This window comes from Podarcis erhardii, assembly GCF_964252035.2.
Source record: "Podarcis erhardii genome assembly, chromosome: 3".
NCBI lineage: Eukaryota > Metazoa > Chordata > Lepidosauria > Squamata > Lacertidae > Podarcis > Podarcis erhardii.
Genome location: NC_138507.1, coordinates 79,555,333 through 79,576,964, shown reverse-complemented (window position 1 = coordinate 79,576,964; position 21,632 = coordinate 79,555,333). Strand labels below are relative to the sequence as shown.

The 21,632-nt window shown below is 43.1% G+C and overlaps 1 protein-coding gene across 1 annotated transcript in view; it reads left to right on the top strand.

The window, feature by feature from the left end:
* Positions 1–3,756: 3,756 nt before the first annotated feature.
* Positions 3,757–21,632, top strand: part of GREM2 (gremlin 2, DAN family BMP antagonist) — a 32,881-nt gene continuing 15,005 nt past the window's right edge. Inside the window, exon 1 of the mRNA XM_081856397.1 lies at positions 3,757–4,030. The gene's annotated coding sequence lies outside the window, so the exon portion shown is untranslated. The remainder of the gene's footprint in view (positions 4,031–21,632) is intronic.

Genomic DNA, 21,632 nt, shown 5'->3' with positions numbered 1-21,632 from the left:
TGGCCGTCCTAGCTCATCCACACACATACAGTGGTACCTCAGGTTACATACGCTTCAGGTTACAGACTCCGCTAACCCAGAAATAGTACCTCGGGTTAAGAACTTTGCTTCAGGATGAGAACAGAAATCGTGTGGCGGTGGCAGCGGGAGGCCCCATTAGCTAAAGTGGTACCTCAGGTTAAGAACAGTTTCAGGTTATGAACAGACCTCCAGAATGAATTAAGTTCTTAACCCGAGGTACCACTGTATAGGCCTATTTTAGATTGGCAAAATAGCACATGAACATAAACACCAGTGATCTGATCAAGAGGGTCCCTCTCTGTGGCTGCTTAACAGTAAACATCAAAACATCCAAGTAAATGTTTGGCACATCAGGTTAGACTGAATTGCTTCATATATTATTACAGTACTTCTAATAATATATAATATCAGTATTTTTTACCCCTTTTCCTCATTGTTTTGCACCCTCAGAAACCTCATTCAACATCTTCATAATGAGTCCAAATGAAAGATTAACCATGAATACCTTATTTACTAAGAAGGAGGAAAACTCCCTAAGCCCGGTTCTCCACTCTGCCCCCCAAATAAGCCAGATGGAACAAATAAAATTATTTGCAAAGTCAAGTGACTTTAAAATACCCATGTTCCTAATAGGATTACAATAACCTGTGGAAGGTCATTATAATTATAAAGGAAAAGATTAAATAGGCAGTAAAGCAGACATAAATTAAACAGACATTTTGAAAGCTATTAAAATGGACAGGCAGGGAAAGCAAAGCAAAGGTGGGGGAGAAAAAGGAAGCCAAGCAGAATGAGGAAGCCATTGACTGTAGATCAGTCACCACCGTGTGAGGAGGAGGCAAGGATGGGGAATAAATCAAGTTGCATACGATGGAATTATTCTAGCTAGCATACTTCAAAAGTAGTCAAATAATTGTAATCCAAAGCGTTTCAGTTTTACAGACTGAGTGCTTAGACTGCTTAATCCAAGAGTGAAATACTAGACTGTCAGCTTTCCTTTTAATATAAAAAAACCTCCCACCAATTCTTCTCCCATGTTTCATGCTCTTGTGTATATAGGAAAAGCAGAGGGCCTTCTTGGTAGTGGCACCCCCCCTGTGGAAGTTCCTCCCATCAGATGGTCAAGGAAATAAACAACCACCTGACTTTTAGAAGACATCTGAAGGCAGCCCTGTTTAGCTAAGTTTTTAATGTTTGATGATTCTGTTGGGAGCTGCCCAGAATGGCTGGGGAAACCCAGCCAGATGGGCAGGGTATAAATAATAAATAATTATTACGGTATTAAATTATTATTATCCTCGGTCGAAAACCAATCATGGTTTTTAAGAGACTTGAAGGAGGTATGTGACAATCATCACATTTTCCACAGTGTAACCACACTCGTTTCTTCCCCCACTATTGTCTCTGGAAAAACAGATTCTGCTCATTTTTTAAATGAGGGCAGCATAAAACTAGGAATCCTGTTTTCCAGAGATGTCTGTACACACAATGATTAACAATGTCTCTATCATGCCACCTTTCAACACTCAGATACAGGGATTGAGTGGATCTGAGCACACAAAGCCCATCTCACTGATAACTCGAGGGCTGTTCAGATTTTTTAAAGCCCTCACATGCTCACTGAGAGGGCAGGGGATCTGTGCTATGCTCTGCTAACCCTCCACAGACAGCCATGCAGACACTATTAATGAGAAAGGGCCCCGTGCATGTGCAGATGTACACACAGAGAGAGCCCTTCCTCACCTTCAGGATCCTAAGACAACCAGCCTTCCCAATTATAAGGAAGAGCTGCCAAGTGCGTAAGACACATTCTCAATAATGCTGCATGCTGAGTGTGGCAGGAGGTGGACTTCCCTATGTGGGGGGTGTGAATGGGTACAACCAGTAGCTATGGTCCTGCTTCCCCCACAAGCATTTGGGATTTGCATTCAGAGAACATCTGAATAACCCTCCTGGAGCTTCCACTGGGTAAAAGGCAGGATGTCATAGAATTGTAGAGTTGGAATGGGACCGCAAGAGTCATTTAGTCCAACCCCCTGCAATGCAGGAATCTTTCGCCCAACGTGGGGCTTAAAACCATGACCCCAAGATTAAGAGTATCAATCAACCCATCTGACCCTTCAATCCTACTTGTGTTGGTCGCTCTGTGGTTATCCTTGAAAAATGACACTGCTTTTACTGTATTACTTCCCTCCAATGTTTTGCCGAGTGGAAACCTTCACATTTTTCTTAGAAGCTCATTCAAGGGAACTTGGTGGCAAGGCAACTCTGTGGCCGAGGAATATTTATTCAAGTAGGAAGACCTACTTCACTGAAATATGAGTGAGATGCAGGGACGGCCCTACCATTAGGCAAAAGGAGTCAACTACCTTAGGAGGCAGATGCTGGTCGTTGTTCTTCAGCTCCCCGCAACACTGCGGTATTTCCCTCTTTTGAAGGACAACTTTCTATGCCACATGACCTGCCTTGGACCCTTCAGAGTAGACTAGCCTTATTCTTTCAGGGTGTACAGTGGTACCTTCGGTTATAAACTCAATTCATTCCGGAGGTCTGTTCTTAACCCGAAACCGTTCTTAACCTGAGGAGCGCTTTCGCTAATGGGGCCTCCTGCTGCCGCCGTGCTGCCAGCACACGACTTCCACTCACATCCCAGGGCAAAGTTCGCAACCAGGAGCATTTGCTTCTGGGTTAGCGAAGCTTGTGACCCGAAGCGTTCATAAGGAGGACGATACATAACCCGAGGTTCCACTGTATCTTGTGGATACAAAATTGTATGATTCTTTTTATTTCCAGTGTTCAGGAGTGGGTATCCTTATGCAGCCAAAACAGCACCACACACACACAGGAGGTATCAGCAGGCTTGAAGCAACACACAAAATCTTTGGGTGGGGTACAGCCCGCTGAGACTCAAAGATGCTTAGTGGACTGCTCTGCTGGGTTGGGGGATGGAAAAGACTTATCCAAAGTCCAGACCCTTGCTCCATCCTGGCTGAGCGTCCCCAGGATTGCAGGCCAGCTGGGAGATGCTGGGGCCTGAACCTGGGAGAGGGTGTGGAGGCCACTCAAAGAACATCACATTCTGACCCAGTCATGGGTGTAGCCAGCATTTATGTTGTGGGGGCAGGACTTTGGGGGGGGGGAGAGATCCAAGCTATCCGTGACTCGATTGATCAGTTGTTTAAGTATTTACTTACTTACTTACTTACTTACTTACTTACTTGATAAATAATACGCCCATGGCCCCAGTTGGGCTGAAATAAGGCCAACTGCACAAATTAGGCTCATGAAGAAGATGCCCTGCAAATTCCGTTTCTAGTTTTCGACATTAAATATCCCGATTCTTTTGTGTAGCTACCACTTTGGAGCCTTCAAATGCCCTTGTCTTCCTCTCCTGAACCCCGCAGACCAGTTGGGGAATCTAACTTCTCCCCACCCCCCACCCCTTCCTTCGAAGGAAAGCGATTAAGCGATTCTTTGAAACCACCCCCTTGCCCAAGGGTTTGCTCCGGAGTTTAGAAAGCCCGTCTGTGGACGTTCATCTTGGACCTGCTGCACGCAAGGTTGCAAATGCGCGGAAATAAGCTCCTGCCCCCCCCCCCGGCTGCTGCGTTTGAAACACCCGGGGAGGGGGGGAGGGGGGGAGGGAGCCTTGAGTCTAAGGCAGCGGCGGCGGCGGCGGCAGGGGGTGGGGGGAGCGATTTGAAGCGGGAGGCGAGTGTGATTTGTTTGGTGATCGGAGCCAATAGCAAGCTTAGACTTTGATAATATCCCCATGCGGTGACTGAGAGGAGTCAGTGCAAAGCCTCTCTCCTCCAGTGGGTCTCTCCAGGCAAGGAGCTCCAGCTCCCGGCGAAGCGAAGCGCGCGAAGCTCTCCCGCAGCAGACTTCCCTATGGGCATCGGAGCAGCGACCTTGGCAGAGCCCACTTGCTAAAGCCACTGCCCTGGAATATATACCACTAAAACCCGGGAGAGAGAGAGCAGGCGAAAGCTGTTCCAGCAAGAGACAGGTACTCCATCCTAGCTGGGGCTCATTTGCATTAATATTTATTGACTTGTGCATGAATGTGCCTGTATTTTGGCCACTACCTTCAGATGCATTGAAACAGGGCGTAGGGTGCCTTGGATAATCGAGGTTATATGTAAGAATGTGAATGTGGGTTTATTATTTTAACCTCTGGAATTATTTTAACCACTTCTCTTTTTTTTAATGGGGAAATTCCTCTCCAGCTATTTTTTTCCTGGGTGGGCGATCTGCACATGGAACCAATCCTCCTTTATTTGTGATAAAACGTATTCTGAAAATGCAACACCCCTCTTTTAAGGCATCACCTACGATGTGAACCTCAGTCCTTGGGAAGATCCAGTCTCCCAGCATCCTGGTTTTAGACGAAAACCCAAGTCAGTTTTCATGGGTCCTCCTGCTCTCAGCAGCCTAGTTCGTGCCGAGTCCTGTAGCTCTAAGGGACCACGGTTTTACACCTGGGGTTTGTCTTGAGGAATGTGTAGGGCGCTTCTTTCCCTGCCGGGGAAAAGCAAATTCTCGTGGTGGATTTGACTCCTGGGCGGGGGTGAAGGCAGCACCAGGGTGGGGATGAGATAGAAGTGGCTGGATCTTCTTCCAGAAGGTCTGACTCCGCTTTGCATCCTTCCGTACTTTGAGTTGATTATAGAACCTCACCCTAAAATAGCTCCAAGTACACATGGCACCATTTTTAACCATGTACTTTGAATATATACAGTATAATTTTAGATATTTTGAAGAGGTGCACCACCATAATAGAAGTCTCTATCCCAGGTTCCCCCCTCCCACTTTAAAAACTGAATCAAGAATTTTTTGCATTCGTGTAATACTTTAATAAACCTTGGTGCCGCCTATCTTTTCAAAATTGCAGAGGTGCTTTTATTTTTAGTGAAGGGTTGTGCAAGTGGTTATATAACTTTCTTTGGGGGATTTTCGAGGACAAAATTAATAGCTTATAACAGGCTAGACTTTTCTTTATTTTCGAGAGGGCAAAGTTCTTAAAGAGGGGCGAAAGGACTGCAGCGTTGAAAAGCACTCACTTTAAAAGCCTCTTGAATGCTGTAAGGTGAACCTGAGTCCCAGCCAGCCTCAATCACTATAGAAAATGGTTTTTGATGTAAATCTGCAGGAATCCAAACAATGCCTTCTGAATAAAATAGCAACAGGTGCAAGATCCACTTGCTGTGCCTTAATTAGCACTTAGCATATCAGACCACATCAGTGCTACTGCATGCTAATTCACTATGAAATCTAACATCAGTTCAGGTTCTTGACTTCCCACCAACACAAATACAATGCAGGCACTGTGCTGCCTTGCTGGATTAATTTTCTTTACTGTAGAATAAGGTTAGGAAATAAATATTGCCTAAATCATTGTTCTGGTATGCGGACTGAAAAATCAAGCAAGGCTTATTTTCTTTTAACGTCTGTGTATATATTTGTCTGTCTTTGCTCTTTTGCTGCCCATTCATTACAAAGCTGAAAGCAGAATCAAAAGATTATCACACCTCGTTGAAAATTGATCAGAAAATGTCCAGACCTTTCCCAAGACCAGTTATAGCTTGTGCACTCGAAACCTTAAATGCTTTTGTTCCTAAGGACGCTCATGCACGAGAAGTACTTCCCTGTGAGCTTGCAATCCTGCACATATACACTTGGTGTTGCCCTCTTAGATTCAGTGAGAATTACTGTGAATAAGTAAGTGATTATGGCATGTAACATGCCAACCCTGATCACAGACCCAGATAGTTGGAATAAAATGTTAATGATTTCAATGGACAATAAATTTGTTTACAAGCAATCGGCCCCAATCCAGATAAAGGTAGTTACATCCAATGCCTGCTGAAATCAATGGGAGAAACTGGGGACAAAGAATTTAATGGAACTTAATGGTGTCTCGATAGAACAAGAAGTCACACCTGGCTCAGAGAGTGGCAATATCAATTAGATGCCAGAGCTTGTCACCAATTTTAAAGAAATGAAACCACTACATTTCTGACATTACATTCTGTGCTCATAATCATGTGAAAGGCTCATGTCTGAAACCCTAGAGAGCTGCTGCCAGTCAGAGTAGACAACATTGAACCTGATGGACAAATGGTCTGACTCTGTGTGAGGCAGCTTCCTATGTTTATTACAGCATAAGCTTATTTTATGCCATAATAAATATGCTAGGTTTTAAGGTGCCACAAGACTCTTAGTCTATTGCTGCAGGGGAGGAGACACTGTCAAAGTTGGAAAATGTTACTTAGGGTTATTGAATCTGATGAACAAATTTGTTTAGGTCACATAGTTGAATAGTGTGAAATAAGATAATAAAATGTTGCATGATCCCTGTTCCTGTGTCAGGTTCCCTACAAATCTGGAATGAATGGGTTCAGAAGAGCAACCTCAGCCGTTCTGTAAGCATGCAGAAGCGAAGAGAAAAGCTTTGACTCTGCTTGGAAAAGGTGGATTTGGTTTTAGCTGCTGAGATAGGATATTTATCTATTAATAATCTGCATGGCACTTAACTGGTTTTTACAAATACACCGCACTAAAAAAAAGGGTGTGTGTGTAAATTGCAATTTATTTACCTACAGCCTTCTTATACCACACATTAACACTAAATTAGTCACTATGGCAGGGGAAGTATGACTTACAAAGACAGCCCAGTTATCATATTATTGTAAACTGATGTCTGACCTTAATTTCTACATATCTACACAGTGAAGATTAGGAGCAACATCATGTAGAGAACACCATGTGTGACACAAAGTCTACACAAATCAGTCCTGCTTCCCTCTATAGTCCCTCCTTGTCAAATCCATCACTCATCTTTTCCCAGTGGGTACAGAATGTCTCCCCCCCAAAAAACATGTCTGGGTCAATTCAGAGCTGGCCCTACCATTAGGCAAAGGGAAGCGATCACGTCAGGCGGTGGGTGCTAGGGTCCAGGCCACCCCCTTGCTTTTCTCCTCCTGAACTGCTGCCAATGTTTGCTTGTTGCTGGGCTGGGTTATCTGTCTAGCTGTTTCATCTAAGAATGCAAGAAAAGCCTGCAGGATCAGGCCAATAAGCCCATTAGTCCAGCATCCTAATGTTCCCACAATGGCCTGTAAGATGCTTGTGGGAAACCTGCAAGCTCAGGGAAGGCTGAGCCCAAGAGCATTTCCCCCTACTGCCGTTTTTAGCAACAGATATTCAGAAAAAATCACTGCCTCCAACTGTGGAGGCAGAGCCTAGCCTTATTCTCCATGAATTGTCTCATTGACTTTTCACACCGTCCAAGTTGTTGGCAATCACTTGCCTCCTGCAGAAGCGAGTTCCATAGATATGGAAGCACCTTCTTCCATCTTCTCTGAAACTTCCAACGTTCCTTGGAGGTCCACAAGTTGTAGTGTGACAGCAGAGGGAGAAGAGCTTTTGTGTTTCTCCATTTCCCCCCAGGCCATGCATCATTTGATAGTCTCCTTTCCCCAACGCGTGGCAAGCAGTGCCACTGGGAAATGGAACTGAATGAGTGAACAGGCAGAGAGGCGGCCAGCACTTGACACAGTCCATCAGACATCAATCGCAGACATGTGCTGCCGTCCTCAAATGGCGCGTCTCATGCCATTGCACATTTGAGCAGGGAACAAGCCAAGCCACGAGTGAGCTAGGTGTTGCAGCCCAGAGCTGTGTGTGCTATGCGGTTCTGCCATATGTTTCATTCTTTTATTGTGGGCTTTTGTCATTCTGGAGTTGTGATAGGACAGATGTGTGCTGTCTAGTTCATCTCCCCGCCCCCCTCAAAAAATGTATCAAACGGAGAAGGCTGCAGAGAACAATATCCTGGGAATGTCAGCTGCGCATCTGATGAATAGTGGTTGACAGCAGCTGAAGATGTGAGGCTTCTCAGGGAGAACGAGCCCCTGGTTCCCCCCCCTCTCCTGTCTTGTGGCTTACGAGAAAACACACAGCAGCAATAAAAATACTTAAACACTCTAGGGAGATTCTCAGTGACTCCTCTTTGCTTTGGTTAGCAGATCTGCAGGAAACTCAAGACAAATCCTGTGAATCTGTCTGCCTTCTTCTGGGGAGTTCAATCATTCGGGATGCTGCCATGCACTTTGCCTGCCATTTGCATCAACGCAGACTCCCAAACTGGAGTTGGGAGCCGCCGGTGTTTACATTAGCAACGGCAGTCGCTGGAATCTGCTGATCCATAACCCGTCGGATAGCGGGGTTAAGCCTGGAACTGGGAGAGCAGATCTCTCATCCCAGCATGGCCATGGGCTCAGTGGTTGTGATCTTACACAAATTACTCTCGGCCTCAGTTTCCCTTTTGTAAAATCAGAATAGGAGGGACCTCTGTCTCATTCTGGAAAAAAATCCATTGCTGTTTGAAACCTGGGTATATAAGCTAACTGCCAATGGCACCTTAAACTTAGGTTACAGTCACCGCAATGGGATGTCTGGGTGCCTTTTTTTTTTAGTTGTGAGATTTATTATTATTATTCATTTCATTTTTATACTATCATCATCATAATTTATTACGGTCAGTGACCAGCTGCTACTTTATATTTTAAATAAAAAATCTCAAAGCAGTTTACCACACATTAAAACATCAAATAAAACAATCCAGAATAAAAGAAATTCAAGCTTCAGGGAAAATATTTCAGATCCTTCTCTAAGTGACATTTTGCTTTCCCCATATTTATTTACCTACAGGACTTCATTTATATAGCTGCCCCATAGCAGAAGTACTCTGGGAAGCCAATGTAGTGTAGTGGTTAGCATGTCAGGCTAGGACCTGGGAGATCAGGGTGCAAATCCCTACTCAGTCGTTGTCGTGGGGATTAATGGGGGGGGGGGAGGTAACCATGTACTCATTGGAGAAAAGGATCAGATATAAATGCAATAAATAAGTTCTTCTCCTTGCCTACCTAAGAAAGCAGCCAGATGGAGATGCCAGTCCCATCCAGAGATCTCTACATGGTCACAACTGGACCCACACCAGTTGCAAAATGTGTCTGGCACCTGGGGAATTTCTAACACTGGCTGATAGGGGTAGCCTTGGTGGTGTGGGGCAGGGAGCGGTGAGTGAAAGAGAGAGGGAGATAGAGAACCTGTGTGTGTGTGTGTGTGTGTGTGTGCACTCGAGGATATGCCTCTAAGAACCTAAGAGCCCTTCTGGACCAGACCAAAGAGCTCTCTCTTGCAGAGTGACAAACCAAATCCCTCCACAAGCCCCCACTACTGAAAGCCATATGCCTGATGCCCCACTGAAACTGGTATTTGGAGGTATACTGCTTTTTAATATGGAGGTTTCATTTAGCTATTATGCCTAATCACCATCAATAGACCTGTCATCAGCCTATCTATTTGCCTAATTCTCTTTCAAAGCCATCTATGCTACTAGCTACTTCTGCATCCTGTTGCCGGGAACAGTATGAAGTACTTTCTGTTTTCTGTCTTTCATTTTAAACTGGAAGGTGTTAATTCATATCTTTACTGGATATTATTACAAAGTTTCCCAAAAGGTATAGGATTCAACATTATCTTGTGTTTTGCTGCTTAGTACATAAAGAAGAGATGCTATTTTAAAATAAAACAGGTATTAAGTTGTCTTTGTTCCCTTGCCCAAACGACATTTGTCAATTTTGTCATTTGGACCACTTCCCATACTCTAAATATTCCCTAAATATTGATACTGACCCACCATTACAACTAATTGCCATAAAAGCAACAGGTAAAGTGGCAACATTTCTCTCTCCTCTAGTAAGACCAGAATTTTAATGTGTCCAAATGTGATAACTAGTGGTTCCGAATGGTAGTGCATATTCTGCAATAATCTCACTTTGCCCTTTATTCATTACCTTTTCTTTCACCGTGTCTCCCTCAGCTTTCGTATTATTGAGAAAAGCTTCTATCTATCCACTTTCTCTGCACTGTGCATAATTTTTTATTTTTTTTAAAAAAATACAAACTAAAAAAGTTCCATGTGCTTTGCCTTTCTCTTAGGGAAATATTTAACTAGTTTTCATTAGTGTTTAAAACTTTAATAAACACACCCAACTGTTTTCCACGACTTGCTCTGAGCATAAGGGTGGCAACAGGAACAGTCAAACCAAAACACTCACACATCGATTGCTGTGGTTCTGGTGATTCCTTTTGTTCAAAGTTCTCGTTTTAAATCGTATATTCTGGAAAACCTGCATGATCACAGAAACCATTGTGGGCATCAGAAAAAGAAAAGACAGAAAGAGAAAAGGGCACATGTACACACCACAGCAACGATACCTCTACATTATTGCTCCCTTTGTCTTGGAAAGCTCTAATCCATATGTAATCTTGCAGTCCAATCCTGTATCTAAAAAGGTAAAGGTAAAGGACCCCTGACAGTTAAGTCTAGTCGCTGACGACTCTGGGGTTGCGGCGCTCATCTCGCTTTACAGGTGCTTTACTCTAGAAGTAAATCCCCTTGAATGAAATGGAAATTATCTCTACTGTAAGCAGGTAAGCATATGTTGGGTGGCAGGCAATATTGTTGTATGTGCTGAACAGCTCAGTTGGTAGAGCATGAGACTCTTAATTTCAGGGTTGTGGGTTTGAGTCCTATGTTGGGAGAAATATTCCTGAATTGCAGGGGGTTGGACTAAATGACCCTTGTAGTCTCCGCCAACTCGATGATTCTATGAAAACTAGTCATTCAGAGCCCTTAACCACGTCTTTAGCAAACTGCTAGCTGGAAGACAGTACAGTGGTACCTCGGGTTACATACGCTTCAGGTTACATACGCTTCAGGTTACAGACTCCACTAACCCATAAATAGTACCTCAGGTTAAGAACTTTGCTTCAGGATGAGAACAGAAATCGTGCTCCGGCAGCGCAGCGGCAGCGGGAGGCTCCATTAGCTAAAGTGGTGCTTCAGGTTAAGAACAGTTTCAGGTTAAGAATGGACCTCCAGAACGAATTACCGTAAGTACTTAACCTGAGGTACCACTGTACAGTTAATTGGGTTGCCTTCCCGAACCTTAACAGACCTGATCTATATTTAAGAGTTTCGCAGAAAAGAAAATGTACCATGTGCAGCTTCACCCCTTACCCTAGCTCTGTCATGGGAGAAGCAATGAATGGTGATGAAATAAATTGTTCCTTCTATGAGACTCTAAAAGGTGCGGCAGACTTCCCAGGGCCTGAACCTAGTAATGTTAGCGGCCAGCAGCATCTCTTCCTACATAATCTAGCTCCGCTTCCTTAAGGCCCCCCATGACCCAGTGGGAGTCTCTCTCTCTCTCTCTCTCTCTCTCTCTCTCTCTCTCTCTCTCTCAATAAGAGACAGCTGAAGTACCAAAACAGTTTAGCAAACAACGTACTGTACTGTACTATACTATATGTGATCACGTACTGCCTGTTGGCAGCTAGGCTAGAGATCACTAAGCCCTGGAAAAATATGGAATTACTATTTCTCAGCGGCATAAAGCTTCATGGTGGCTCGTTCTCATGGAAGCACTGTGCAGCAAGGAGATGTACTTTATAGCGCGGCACAAAACGACTGCTTTATTGATCATTCGTATCACATGCCAACAGAAATCAAGACGCGTAACTTCCCCCTCGGCCTTGTAAAGGATGTGAGCTCTTTACAATATCGCAGCCCATTGTCTAATGCAGACTTTCTCCCAGCTGCTGCTCTCCAGATGTTTTGCACAGCTGCTCGCATCTGCCCTAGCTATCAGCTTGGGGAAGGCTGATCTAATGCACGGCTCTCTTTTTATACTAATTTTCTTGCAATGTGTATGTCATTCAGTTCTGCTTCAAGGTTGACCCCCCCCCCTCCGCACTTTGCAATTCTGAAATGCTTAATAAAAAATCATGATGGTAGTCAGTGTTAGCTGTATTCAGAACAGACCCATTCAAATCAATCTTTTCATAATATGACTAATATTGGCTGTCACCCATAGCTGATACATATGTTATCACACCTACAAATCAGAAGATTTGTTATCTGTCAAAATCAGTGCTTGGAAAGAACTAGTTCAGTTTAACAAAGTTCACTGAATTAGTTCCAAAATACCTGAACTAGGTCTGAGAGTAGTTCCCATAACTGCGAGATGAACTGAATGTGAATTGAGTTTGTTTTCCAGTAGAGCTTTGAATAATTTCTATTGCATCTTCAAGTTCATTCTCCTATTATAAGAGAATTATGTGTGTGTGTGTGTTTTACTCTAGACACTTTGGAGCTTTTAGCATAAAGTTTTTTCTGCTGTGAACCACCCAGAGAACTGTGGATGAAGGGCAGTATAAATAATAATAATAATAATAATAATAATAATAATAATGTCCATAATTTTTTTGGGGGGGGGAACAATGCACATTCCACTGTGTGTGTTTCAATGTTTTCTTAGTCTTCTTAAGTATAATTTATACTTCAACACTGAATTCTGAATTTTATTTTTTATTTTTTCCAAGGACAATATGGATTAACTTGAACTGTGAACTGAACTAGATCATTTTGTAAAGGGATCAGCATGAACTGGAATTCGTTCCTTTTTTGATGTGTTGAACTTGAGCTAGAACTTGTTCCTTTTAAAAATGAACTTTCCAGGCTCTGGTCATGATGCACACAATACATGCACCTTCCAAGAGCCTAGTCATGTTTCTCTCATAATAAGATCCATGGAGTTTAAAGCTGCACACCTACAAGAGAGTAGTCCCTGTTGAACATAGTAGGACTTCTGAGGGAAAATGCAAAGATGGGACTGAATGATGTATTCATAAAACCCAAAGGCTGACCTTGAGCAGAAACTAATGGCATTCTCCTCCTCTCTTCTCCACTAATGAGAATTCCATGGGGAGTGGAGTTGCGATGTGAACAAGACAGTTTGTGTGCCATCATATTTCATAGTGCGGATCTAAGGTATTTGCACAGTGGCAGGTGGGACAGGTGGAAAAAGTTTCTATTTGGTAATTAAGGGAAATGGAAACATCTGATTAAAGAATGGCGAATGCCTGAAGAGTTACTAGCACTGCACCACTGGAAAACTCTGGGTTGCATTTAATTTAGCTGTGCTCAGAGCTGAATCATTAAAATGAATGACCAGGACTAATTAATTTCAGTGAAGCTACTTTGTAGCAAAATAGCTTGGTACAGTCTGAAATTCAGGCTTTGTGTGTAGAATGTCCTAGGTTCCTTTTTGAAATTTTATTAAAGCTGTTTTATTAAACATAAAAATGAAAAGAAAATAGAGAAGAAGAAAAAAAGAAAAGGATAAAAATTCCACTTCTCCATTTATCACCTTCAAAAACTTGTGTAAAATTATTGCTTCATAATAACATTCAACTCTTCTACTTTCCGTAAACCAACCAAGTTCATTTTCCTTATTGCACAGAAAGTCAACCCTTGTCTTCACCAGTTAGCTTGCACGCTCTCTCCCCCTCTCTCTCTCTCATGCCTCACTTTGTCCTCCTCCCTTGCTCCATAGAAAACATTTACTGTTAGAAGAAATAATCATTCAGGGAGCACAGCACAGAGACAGGGTTAACAAAAGTTTCATAATTTTAGCACAATGTGCCACCAGCCTATCCCCATTCAGACTGGGCTCTGAACCTGGCACCAGCGGCTAAGCACTTACTTTAGAGTAACACCACTGAAGCCAGTTCATCTGAGGTTTGACAACTGCAGCCAGAGATTTTATCAAAAGTAATCAAAATCCACCCTTTATAAAAACAAGCTTGTTTCTTTGGTTTATAATAATATAGCATTTTAGGCTTTGAAGTTTCATTGGGAAATGTTGTGTTGTGCCTTTCCAAAACAAGACAAAGTCAGTCCTGGACATAGCCACCATTTTATTTTATTTTAACAAGCAAAATCTATTTTTCCAAGGGGAGTGTTTGCCAGAATTCTGCAGTATGTTTACTATGATAGGGTTAAAGGAAATTTGAAAGTCAAACTCGGCTCAGTAGGAAACTGATAAACACGCATTGTGCCTATAGGGACACTGCCCAGCAGCACTGGGGAATTTACCATTTAATTTTATTTAACAGTTCAGGTTTATCCTATAAACAGATATCTCTGCCCACTATAACTCTGCCAGATCTCCCAAAGGTTGGAAAACAGGACTGTAATTTGCAATCATCTCATTCTGTAGGATTCCCAAAAGACAGAATGCCCTATCTATGGATCTCATTCCTTTCCAAAGACATGATTTAATTCCTGGCACTGTTGACCAGGGTCAAGGTTTAAAGAGACAAAGTTGTAAACAGTGATTCTCAGACACTAAGTAAGGATAGGGTGTAACCCCTTAGAAAAGTTGATCTGGAAGAGGCGTGGAGAGCAATATATTTTGGATTCATTTCTGGAATTGGCAGCCTCTTCCAAATGAGAGAGTATTCTGGGAACTTGAGCTTATTTCTGATTGTTTAGTTGTGCAATGATCACTGTCTCTGTATGAGAGCATTTTTAAGAACACAGAATAGAGGTCATGCTGATACTTCTCAGATTTTAAATACATAGTACGAGATGGAACGATGTTTGTATCCCAAGGTGAGCATGAATAGTGACTTGTGATAAAGGTAAAGAGAAGCTCTTCACCTACAGAGCGCCTAATTTTGTGGACTGGGCAAATTCAGAAGGTAGTATACCTTGACTGTCATGTGGCTTCTGGCAAATCTCCATTTGAATACAGATTTATTGATGTCCCAAAATGTGGAAAGTCTGCTTGCCTTTATAGCAAATTGGGTTAATTTTCTGTCGATTTAATCAACTGATAGAATCAGCTGAAAGAACAGGAGGTGAGAACAGTAAAAATAAAGCCAACAGAGGATATTGTAATTACTGTCTATAAAACACACAGGCTAAGGGAGCAATCCAAACCCAATTTCCACTGGGATGAGCAGAGTTTGGAAGAGGTGGATCTTCGACTGAGCTGAGGCCAGAGAAAGAATTGGAGAATGCATGTTGCGGTGGTGTGGCAGGGCTGGGACTGGGGAGTCTGACCCTGATTCCAAACTCCATTCAGCTCAGCCATGCGACCTTCAACCTAGTAGAGTTACATTGTCAAAAGTCTAAACTGCTTTAAAGGCTTCTTTCCCTTCTGCCAGGCTTGGGTTGGCTCAAGTCAACAGGAACCCCATTCCTGGAATAGGAGTAAATTACACTGGTGTGAATTACCCCAGTAGGAGTAAATTACCCCAGCATAAATCACACTGACTTTGTATAGCTTAGTTTGCTCTTCCAGCACACAATTGCAATATAGGAAAGCCCGACTCAGTGGCTACAAGGGCCAAACTGTCAGTATGTTGTGGGAGGGTTTCGAGCGCATAGCAGGAAATATAGATTTGCTCAATAAAAGTGGATTAAAATAATCTGCCACTCTAGCACAGCAAATCTACTTTCAAATGAAATGCCCTTTTTACAGTTAGAAAAGTGACAGGCAGATGCACTGAAAAGTGTGGCATGAACAAATCAGTATTGGGAAGAAATCTAAATACCCATCAAGCAAATCAGGATGAATGCAAGATGAATGCTCACTGTTGTATAACTTGCTTACAAAAAAATAAGAGTGAATGCGAAGCCCTATGTAAACTTTGTGCAAACAAATTGGGATGAATGCTCAGTGAATAGTTCAGGCATGGGCAAACTCGGCCCTCCAGATGTTTTGGGACTGCAATTCCCATCATCCCTAGCTAACAGGACGAGTGTCAGGGATGATGGGATTTGTAGGCCCCAAACATCTGGAGGGCCGAGTTTGCCTATGCCTGGAATAGTTCATCTGGAGGAGCCCTGAATTCTTTCAAGGAGTGCCTGACTCTTAGGCTAAAATCCTCAGGTAGGGTAGTGTGGAGGGACCAGAAAAGCAGTTGATCATCTGCATCCAATTCCCCACTGGGCTTTCATCAGCTGGACAGAAATGAAAGTGGAAAAGCTCTCTGGTATTCCACTGTTCATTTCTACTTTTGAAATTTGATTTTCCTCCCACTGGAAGGGAAATAAACTATACCAGTTCCTGGGCTGGCATACCCCTAGCATGTTGAGAGAGTGGAAGAGCACTGGGTCCATGCCTTCCCCTGACCAATGCCTGGCAGTTCCCAAAATCGCTTCTGGCACAAATTTCTGGCCCTACAAATTTCAGCAGGGCAAGGCAAAGTTTTGTTGGGAGTGGGGAAGGGAATCCAAGAATGGGGCATTCTCTCTGTCTGTGGAGAGAGATATATGATGCTATGGTCCCTGTGATGCCCTCTCAGGGACTGCAGGATGACAGGGCCGATTTTATTTGTTAACTCACAATCTTCATTTTCACTTACTGTGTTTGAAACCTGGGGCTTTAAATATTGACAAAGCAATCAACCATTCTATATTTCCAGGGTCCCCCCCCCTTGATCCATGTCACAGAATTACTGGCAACATAGAAGTTAAGAGCACAAGCACTTAGCCCCCCCCCCAGTCAAATCCCAGATCAGCTATAAATTTGCTAGGTAACCTTGAGCAAAGCAGCATCTCTGCACCAGTTTCCCAGTGCCAATCTGGAGAGAATAATAGTGGCCCACTTTACTGGATTATTATAGGAACGACTGAGCCCAGTTCACCTGTGTGAACCTTCTTCTTTGTGGTTGCATTGGTAACCTGTGAAAGCATCATTCAGTGGCTGCTCCCTACAACAACCTGATGGACGGTACAAGGATGGAATGTGAACTCACCTGATGATCCAGGCACCTCATATGACTGGCAGCTTTGTATATTGCCAATGGGAAGGGCTGAGTACATAGACGTGTGTTAGTTGAGAGATTCTACATCAGTGATGAGGCATGAAGGACAGATGAAAGCCACTCCTCTGGAAGCAAATTGTTAGTGTTTGGCACTTGGATGCCAAACACATGGGGCTTTGTAAAGTCGACCCTCTTTCCCAACTTTCTGCAGTCGTGTCATGGTATTAAGCCTCTTGTCTTGGTTGTGAGATGCAACACACTATTTCTTCAAAGTACTGATGCTCTGGCAGAATATTTGCCTGATCAGGTTAACAGTGGATGTGGCCCTTCTTTTCTAAGGTACAGGATATTTGAAATGGCAGAAATACCTGTATCAAAACTGTTGGTTTATATCTATATACATATATTTACACAAGCGTGCTATTTCCTGCTATTATGCTCTGTTCCCACCATGATCCATGTTGCTTCCTTTCTGGAACAGTGCGAGCAAAACAGTCCCTGCTTGTCTTAGAATGTCCCCCAGACATTCCCTGATGTTCATTTGCAGTTATACACATGCAAAGGAATTACTCATGAGTTGCCACATAGTAGGCAGTTTAAAATTTCGAACATGGCTGGGCAGGCTGGATGGAGTGTGTCTTGGCAGTCAATCCACTTGCATTTGTTGTTTTGGAGTGGCAAGTCTGTGATAGAACATTTTGTGTAATCCACTTCTTCTTCAGTTGGGATGCTAAACTCCCCACAGTGAGCCCTGCAGTACAGCCCCAGACCAGACAGGAGTGTTGGCCATTCGGAGGTGTGGAATGAAACAACTGCTCTTGTGACTGTGGTGTAAGCATCATCATCAGGACAATAGCCCTGTTCACACATAACAGTCAGTCAATCACCTTGGTTTAATAAGCCATCATGCTTTGTCACAGCCCAATTGCTCCCATTTTGCTCCTCTATTTGCATGAGTGAGTAAGCAGACAGCTTAGCATTACATCTGAGCCTGGGATGATGGTTTGTTTCTCCCTAACAAGCTATGATTTATAAGCCATCAACAAACCATGTTTAAAGGCATATTATAGGCTTCTTGGGGAGAACCAGACTTTGATCCTAGGTCCAGATGCTTTGCTTACCCACTCACACTAAGGGAGAAATGATGGAGGAGTAACCAGGCTATGTACACCTACACAGCATGGTTTGCTAAGCCAAGGTTGTTGTTACTGTTGTATGAGAACATGGCCTTTTCCCATTCAGATCAGATGGGATTGGAAAGACAATGTCTTTTGCTTTTCTTTGGTGAGACCAGCATTGCTTCTTGTGATGGCGGTGGGAGGAGCAGAAGAGATGTGCTTGTGGGTGGCATGTAGCATGTTTAGCCAAGAGTGGAGTCCTCCTTCACTGAACTAACATTTTAAGGTTTCCTAAAATCCCCTGTGGCTTAGACATGCCCTTAATTTGGAGCTGGGGCATATGTTAGACCTGTTTCTGTTTTTAAAGAAATTACGTAGAAGCCTGTTTTGTTAGGTAATCTGCACAATGGCTGATGTGCGCATATGCTGTTAGTTTTTCTTGTAAAACTTTCATTCTAAATGAGAAAGTGTTTTAAAATATGTTTTTCCAATATGTTATTTGTGATGGATCATGAGTTTAATGAGTAAAATACCTTGAGTCCTACTGCCAAAACCTTTCTTCCCAGTCTAGGTCACCTTTCCCTATCAGCTTATTTGATTTACTTTAAAAGATGTCTGTTAGCTGAACCCAGGCTTCACACATATTTACCTAGCTTAATAAAACTCCTTACACAGATAACTTAATCAAAGAAATGTGAATGTTTTAATGAGGCACATATAGGACATTCCTGATGGATTCAAATAGGCTTACTCTCTTAAGAGGGAATATGTTAAAAAGTCACTAAGAACTACACAAGTTAACATTTTTAGGTGGGTGTTGGGAGCTCTGCTGGCCTGGGTGGAGGCATACATCATGCCTTAGGTGGGACAACACTTCCCTGAGGGAGCAAGTGCAGAATTTTAGGGTGCTCCTGGATCTGGCATGGGTGCTCAGCTGATAATAATCATATTCATAATCATTATCATTTTTTATTTGTACCCTGCCTTCCCCGGGCAGAGCCAGGCTCAGGGTGGCTTACATCATGAAACTAAGACAGTATACAAAGAACATAAGAACATAAAAACAGGCAATCAATTAGTTAAAATACATCTTAAAATTAGTTCAGAGCAAATTAAAATCTGGAGAAATGGCAGTCCACAGGTAAAATTGAGAGTGGTTAATATTCTCCTGGGCCAACTGTTAACACTGGTCTTATAAAGGACCTGTGAGCGGGCTAGGAGGCCTCTTTCGTGCTTGTTCTTGTACAGAAAGAAAAGAATCAGACTGAACCCCGACCAAAGGCCTAGTGGAACAGCTCCGTCTTGCAGGCCCTGTGGAACGCTGACAAATCTCTAGTCTCTTGTGAGAAAGCATTCCACCAGGCCGGGGCCACAGCCGAAAAGGCCCTGGCTTTGGTTGAGGCCAGTCTAATCTCCCTGGAGCCTGAAATCTTCAGGGTGTTATTATTTGCAGACCTTAAGGTCCTCCGTGGGGCATACCATGAGGCTAGGGGCACCTTTTACCAGATTGCCAGCTATAGTCTTTCCCAAAGGAGGTGAATCTGACCTCAGTTTATATTCATAACATTTGCTATATTCAGACTGCCCTGTTACAATTCTCTCTATATGGAGCTTCCTTTAACGTTTGGGAAACCACAATTGCTACAAAATGTGACTGAAAGGATTCTGGTAGGAGCAAGGCAGTCAGAATGTACTGCACCAATTCTGCACCAATTACATTGATTCCCAATTTGTTTCTGGGTTCAGTTTACAGTGCTGGTATATAAGTGTCCTGGACCTATCTTACCTTAAAGGCCACACAGTCTTTAGTGGTACAATCCATTCCGTTACCTCATTCCTTTCCCCTTCTGTTGCTTATAAAAACCAGGGACTACTCTGTTGTTGCCCCATGGAGCTTCAAAGCAGGGTTGGGTGAGCATTTTCTTCTCACGTCTGCTGGATCTCCAGGCTTGGTCCAGTAGGTCTGGGTGGGTTTTCCTTCTCCTTACTAGTCTTGGTGTTCCAGTGAGAGTTGATGTTTTCAACCCATGAACTATCATTAGGCCTAGAGAAGTCTAGTGCTCCTCCCACCCCACGCAAGGGCTAAATTCTTGCACACCAAGGCCCTAGTTCAGACCAGCTCCCCTCCCCCAGTCCACACTGGCTATTTCTGATGCAAACACACACACACACACACACACACACACACACACACACACACACACACTGCACTCAAGGACAAACTAATGTCACATACAGTTTGGCTCTGTATGTGAGCAATCTATTCCAAATGTATGTCTTGATGATAAAAGTGTTTTATCTCAGAACAGGAACTGTCCAGGCTTAGGTGCCCTCATAATCTGTATGTACCTCTGTACTATCATTGCAAAGCTGGAGCAACTAAATTGCAAGAGTTCTGTGATAGTATACATAGCAAACTCTGAAAGTACTTTAAGATGATGTGGCTTTTTACTATTCAGAATCATTTGTGTGCCCATCAGTAACATATTTTTAATCTGTGATATTTTAGTGTATTTCTGGTTTTTATGGAAGCCGCCCAGAGTGGCTGGGGAAACCCAGCCAGATGGGCGGGGTACAAATAATAAATTATTATTATTATTATTATATTCCTTAATTTGCTGGGTCAAAGGAACATAGTAAGCTGCCTTCTATCATTGGTCCACCTAGCTCAGTATTGTAGGCAATGGATGGTGTCCACCTAGTCATGTATATGAACTTCAGTGGGTTTACTCTGAGTAGGACAAGCACCGGCTATCACCCACTGACTGATAGTGATGATCCTTGGTTTTAGACAGGTAACACCTCAAGCCCTACATGGGGATGCTGGGGACTGAACCAGGGACCTTCTGCATGCAAGGTGGTTGCTCTACCAATGAGCTACAGATCATCTCTGTGTGTTCATCTCATGTTCCACATTCTCTTTCTCCTCCTCTGGTTGCCTTATCTGATAGCTGGTTGCAGTTTGTCGCTCCTTCATAGGTTAGAAGCATATCTGAAAGGGTTCAAACCATCGCAAGAGGTGTTGAAATTTTGGGAGGTTGGTTAGTTACAATGGAATGGTCTTGGTAGTGGGGTGCATATTTTTATTCTTATTTATGTATGATTTTTACTTTGTCAAATAATAATAATAATAGAAGCATATCTGAAAAAAACAAGAACAGCAACCAAGATCTTCATTTTACACCTCTGTTACTAATGAAATTGGCACCAAGTATATTTGTTCCCAGCTTTGTCAGAGCAGCAATGGCATGGAGCAGATGGAAGAGCTTTCTGATAAAAATGGAACATCAGGGTTGCTTGCATAGCAGTGCTGAAAAACTCATCCGCTCAATTGTGTGTGTTTTTGGAGATCCTGGTGCAAGCTTACCCTGAATCCCAAGGCTTCCTGCAGGCTTGTTCCCTGGATTGACCTCTGCTTTAGCTGTCCTTCCAAGATTCATGATAAGGGCCGTGCAAGCCAAGTTATATGAGGCCATTAAAAACTCATCATTTACCAGCCAGCAGCTAATGCAGTACCATTAAATCCATTAAAGGGGCAATATCATCAAAGGGCCTACTTTGTTTTTTAAGCTGAAATAAATAGGTGTATGAAAAGGTGTCACGTGGTCGCCTTAAATCCGGTCCCTCATATCATATCACTAGACCGTGTTCTGTTCAACCTGCTTTGATATCCCGAAAGCTCCGCTTTGATCAGAGACTTCACAGGATCCAGATCACTTGCTGGGTCCCTTGATGTTGGCGGCTGTTGCTTTTGTGAGGCATTAGACGTGGTAGTAACAAAAGGCCCAAAGAAGTCAATCT